Source organism: Alligator sinensis, unplaced genomic scaffold, assembly GCF_000455745.1.
Source record: "Alligator sinensis unplaced genomic scaffold, ASM45574v1 scaffold309_2, whole genome shotgun sequence".
Classification (NCBI taxonomy): Eukaryota; Metazoa; Chordata; order Crocodylia; family Alligatoridae; genus Alligator; species Alligator sinensis.
The window spans coordinates 253,315-259,314 of NW_005842231.1; the positions used below are offsets into that span (position 1 = coordinate 253,315).

A 6,000-nucleotide genomic window follows, 5' to 3' on the forward strand; every position below is an offset into this window, starting at 1 on the left:
CAAGTCTGCTTCTAGGTATTAAAATAATTTGGGGTTTTTTTAATCCAACACTAACAGCCTGTGATACAAATACAAACTAAAATATAAAAAGGCCTCAGTTATACAGTGAAATTGCAAAGGATTTTTTACAGAATAAAAACAGTGTAAACAGGCTATACAATTCACCAAATCAATGTGAAGCTACTATATCCTGAAATTATGAAATGATATAGTATAATAAATGCAGAACAACTCCACTGAAGGGTAACTGAAGGTCTTGCTTCTTAATATCGATTAAAATTACATTAGTAATAGCTCAATATTGCAGAATCTTGTTTCTTTATTCTCCACATAGTTCCGCGGACCAGGCATCAATTTTTTTTAGGATAGGACAAAGCATGCATCCAGCAAAACAGAATGTGTTTCATATCATGAAGAGGAGCCACAAACAAATAAGCCATAACAAGAGAGCCACCTTGAAAAATGTATCTAGTCATATAAAACTGTATTTTTACTTTATATTAGTAGATCAGTTAAAAATACATATTCTATAAGGGATAAATTACAATTAAAGTGATGAAATACAGGTCCCTCCTCAAGTATTTCGAAGGCAAAGTAAGCAAATAGAAGGCAGTCTCTTTTTTAACTACTTATGTAGTTCTGTACTTTTGTTTAGTAAGAGCATATATGGACTGCACCACGGCTAGGCTGCTCTAGAGCTAATTTTATGGAATGTTTGGATTATATTTTTATATAAATTAGCAAAAGCTTATTAGATTTTAAATAATTTCTGTACAACCTGTGATAACATGCTTCTAAAAGGCTTTATTATGCTAAAAATGCCCATAAAATCAGTTCTTTATAAAAAGCAGGCACACTACTACATTGCCTCAGTTTAAATAGATTATTCAGGAAACCCCAGCACCCTGGTAAATTGAAGCATCATTAAGTCACAGATGGACCTAGCTGATACGACATGAAAGAACACAAAATAGAACTAAAACACCCTGCACTTCAGGAATTCAACAGACAAGAGTAATGCAGAACAGGGTACTCTCAAAATGAACTCTCCAAATGTGAGATTACAGAAAAACATTATTAAAAGCCTCTTTATATAATATTGACTACACAAAGTATGAAAGCAAAAAGGAAATAAAAATAAAATAAGAAACAACCACTTTTATTTCAACCTTAAAATGGAACTACCAAATATAAATGATACTGTAAAATGATTTCTTATCATTTTATATTTGTTGCAGGGCAACAAAAGAAAAGGGGTAGAGACCCCTTTTCCCAGGACCAGAATTGCAGTGGGAGAATAGCCCTGAAAGTCCCATAATGGGAAAATACGCACCTGGCACAGGTGTGGCAATGGGGAGCCAGCAGCAGCAGGAAGAGTTGCCCATGATTCATCAGCCACTTACGTGTGCGGCTGGGGCCAGTGCAGAGCGGCCCAGAACAGTGAAATCATCCAGCAGCGCCAGCTGGCACACTTAAAAGCCGGCTGATGGGAAGAAGCTGGGGAGCAACATCTGAGAGGCAGCTGTGTGCTCCCCATGGTATGGCCGGCACTACCTCCAACCAGGGGTCCAGGGCGGAGGCCAGAAGAGGAGTTTGCCCCAGTGCCGGACCAAGGAAGGACACCCAGGGACTGACCACTGAGTCGCATGCAGGGACACACAAGTAGGGAAGAGAAACAAGAGCCTCCCTGATACTTTTCTATTTGATTTCTTTACACATTTTCATTGCCCCTGAGGCTGGAGAGTAGACACACATATTGCTCTTGGGGCTGAGGGACCAGGGGCCCTCAGGGACTCTACGCAAGAACTCAGAAGGCCTACCGGCCTGGCCAGCAGCCCCCAGTAAGAAGAGTGTCCGCCTGAGTGTAGTGCAGGCTCTATAGGCCGAGCCCAGCTATAAAAACCCTTGTCCGGCAAGCAGCTTGCAACTACAAACCACACTCATAACCACATCCAAGGCCAGATCAGGGCCACGCCACAAGGATCGACACCTTTGGGGTTCTAACCATCTGCCACATGGTCATGTCCATCAGGTTGACGCATGGAAGGAGTTTAGGGGCAGTGGCGCCCCAGGGACATCCACAGGCGACACCTCTGTGCAAGTCTCAGCTATAAGGGAACTTGGACAAGACAAAGACGTAGCAGGCGAGTATTGGGCACTTCCCTCGAGAGTTGACACACGATTAGTGCAGGTGCCCAAGAAAGTGAATAACTGAGTAAAGAACAACCAACCCCGAGCTGCTCGGGAACGGTTACTCAAGTTCAGATGGGCACAATATTGTTTGGTGAAGTTGGTTTTTGTATTCAGCTTGAGTAATGTTAATGTTAGCATACTAATATTTCATTGCATAGTTCCCTTGTATTGACAGAATACAGTTGGTGTTTAGATATCTACTAGGCGGAGGATCCAATTTAAGCCTCACAAAAACATATATGACTTAAGATTCTGTAAAATCCTATTTTTAACCAAAAAATGTGGTTTTATTAACTGTTAACTACACAGTTAAAAAAAAAAAAAAAGATTAAAAATCAGTAACAGCACATAGTTCTGGTAAACAACAAAGCAGACCTTACACAAAAGCAGATAAGAATAAATACCAGTGCTAATCTTTTCAATCCTGCCGAAGCATAAACATTTTTTAATGGAGTTTCTGAACACATGTACCTCACAGTCTGTGCTGAGGACTTTCTTGGGGTTACCCAGTATATTCAAAACCACTAGGAAGCCAGATGCCAAAAAATACGATGTCAATTTGCAGGAGAAAAAAAATTAACTGGTCAAGTGTATGCAAAGTGAACCTTATTTTTCTTCAATTTCATTTCATCAGACTACCAACAATATCATACAAATAATGTTTACCGGTTTCCACAGCTATCTTTTATAATGATAGGAAAGTTTATGATTCCTACAGTCTTTGACAGTACATATCACTACTGACAGAATTATACATTAAAACATTGTTGAAAGATACTGATTTTATTACTTTGAAGTACTTATTTATATGTCCTGCTGTTATGGCAAATGAAGTGTTCCATCCATCTCAATTATTTTCAAGGAAAAAAAGGAATCCAGCCGTTACCTTTAGCAAAATATAGAATATTAAAATGTTGTTTTTCTGGTTTATTTCAGAGGACCAAAATTCATGGGTGTTGTGTAAAACTGTGGTAGCCTAGATATTAGCAAGTAGTGAATACTCCCAATATAGAATCTATTAAGATATGTCTATTATGAATAGGACTATGAGATAATGAAATTGTGTCAGAAGGCTAAAATTACATTAACATTATTTTTAGACAAGGAAATATAGTAATAAGTACTTGGATAAGTACTGCTAAAATAGGAAAGATCTAAAAACAATGCTGGTTTAACCATTTGTTGTAAAATTATGTTACGTTGCTAACATTGTAGCTCCAATAACATTTATAGCCCAAAACAGATTAATATAGTATTCTCACAAGACAGTCACACATACTCATGACCTTACATTACAGCCTCCCAGCAGAGAGACAAACAGAAATATAAAACTAACACTGTTTCCACCTGCATGTTTAAAACATTAAACTATTTCCATAAATGACACATTACCTCTTTAACGGCACATAAAAATCCTTGAAACAGCCCAGGTCACGCATTAAGAATGTTCAGCGAGTTTAATGTAGCATAAACATCATGCCTGTGTGTTAAAAACATACGAGTCACAAAGTCGTATTTCTAAAGCTACACTTGAAAATAGAAGTCTACCTTATTTGACTAAATGCCGGTTGCTCAGGACACTGACAGTTTTCAGGGTTACTTGGAAAAAAGTATACTTGTTTTGGTAGTGTTCAAGTGATGTAGCTTTGATGGTCCTGAAGTGACAGGAAGAAAAATACACACCACATTCAAAAAGTTTGTCCAGGTCTATCCAAACCATGCAGTTGGTCCAATAAAAGATACCAGCCACAAAAATCTTTGGCGCTCATATATTTGTTTTGTAATTCTTGAAATAGCTGCCTCAAATCCATTACTCTGGTAAGCATCAAAATGAGTTTAAAATATCTGAACTGTGGCATACAGTATTATCATCTTTCCAGCCTGTTTGTGGCACTTAAGGATAACCTTTTTATAATAACTGAAGTATAATACTGTGCAAAGTATTACAAATGCACATTATCATATGTATAAATGCAATCATTAAGTTTGCAGTAAGTCTGCGTAATGTCCTTTTTTCTAGTACTTCTTCTAAGCTGAAACTTTCCTTTTTAATAAATTTCAGTTACCCCAATAGGAAAAAAAATATACACTTCTGCTTTTAGAAGCGGCATATTACTTTTTTACATAAAAATGATTTAAAGAACAGAACTCTCTGAACTTCAAATGAGACTAGTATTTAATAAGGATGGGTAATATCCTTATAAAAAAATACTGAAAGCCAGATACTTTGCCCGAATGAAAACCTGTGCACACAACTGCTATAGAGTGTAACATCTACATTTCTCCTTTCCTCTCTTCTCCTCCATCTTCCTTTTTTGTCAAGAAAATTGTATATTCATGCCTTTATTAACACAATACTAGAATTGCAAGTTTAAATAAATCAAAGAAAAGAAATCAAGACCATGTCTAAATTAAACATTATGTAATTTGGGTCACTTAAGAGCTAGTTAGACAATAAAAAATTTTAAGTTTTATATGCCTGGTCATGCTGCATTTAGATACACAGCCTCAAAGTTGAAAAAGGCTATGTACATACCTGGAGTATTTATCCAAACTATGTAAAAAAAAAGCCAAAACTATAAGTACTCCGCACTTTCTTTGTTTGCTATTAGTAGCTGCAAAATGGCCCCTTCCCTTCATCTTCAAGGCTTCTAAGAGCCCTGGAATTGACTAGTAGGCCTTTTGAAAAGGCAAGAAGGTTTGAGTTTTGAGGCTGCTGCAGTGCACGCTTAATGAGCATTATTTATAGTGCTGTGCTATTGGTAGCCCCCAAACTGACTTCTCATTTCAAGGCTGCTAATAATTAGTTTGGGGCCTACTATTAGAAACCTTGAAAATATGGGGAGATAATAGCCATGAAATTGAGTAGCTCTCATCATTTTTAAGGCTTCAAACAGCTGCTTCACTTTCCCTATTTCCATGCAGTTAACCAGAATACAGTTATGTTACAAAATAGATGGCAAGGTTGAAAGATGCTATGCACTTAATTGATTTATGCATTTAACTGACATGCAGAGAGATAACATCTATTGTAATGGAAACACTGGGCGATAAATCTGAACTGGAGCTGCCTTCTGCATTTAAGTGTATTATACACTTATCCCGTATCTGTATGAGCGAAGTACATTGCGAGCCAATTAAATTGAGCCAAAAATGGGCAAAAAACTAAAATGAATAGTGAAGAAGCTCTTAAAACACTGTGTAGCTCATTTTAATTCAGACCTGGAAGTGGTGTCATTTTCCAAAAAAGAAAAAGGTTATACAAGAAAGCCCCAGTGTTCACTTTCCAGTGTGTTTCCATCCAAATCCTCCAACTCGCTGCACTATTAGGATTCAGGGAAGCCTGCCTCTTAATGCCACCCCTCTCAAGTTTGCCACTTTTCCTCATCATCAGGCTTTCCTGTATTGCAAGAGGGTGAGACTGATGTTGTAGCCACGGTGGTCCAGAAACGATGCGAGGCGAGGGTTTCTGAGGGCAAGCTCTTTGCTTGGACTAACGATGTAACTTGGATAAAGAAAGACAAGCTTTTGAATGTAAGACCCGGGGAAGAGTGTCTGCCACTCAAAAGCTTGTCTGACTTCATCATAACTGCACAGCAGGTCCACTACGAGTAGGCTGACCATATGTCCCGGTTTGGCCAAGACAGTCCCGGATCTCGTAGACTGTCGCAGCATCCCCGCCGGGTGGCGAGAATAGAAGAAAAAAGTCCTGGATCGCGGCCACCCGGCCGGCACATGCCCTGCGCGGCTCCTCCCGAGCAGCCTGGAGGCAGGGCGCTGGGCTGAGCACTGCTCCTCCTGCCTGGG

General features: G+C 38.8%; 1 protein-coding gene across 3 annotated transcripts in view; it reads right to left on the reverse strand.

Moving 5' to 3' along the window:
- Positions 1-5,986, reverse strand: part of ZNF438 (zinc finger protein 438) — a 155,102-nt gene extending 149,116 nt beyond the window's left edge. For 2 of the 3 annotated variants that reach the window (XM_025208494.1, XM_006027295.3), the window contains exon 1: positions 3,586-5,804. The gene's annotated coding sequence lies outside the window, so the exon portion shown is untranslated. The other variant, XM_025208493.1, reaches the window with a different exon arrangement.
- Between the last annotated feature and the right edge of the window lie 14 nt (positions 5,987-6,000).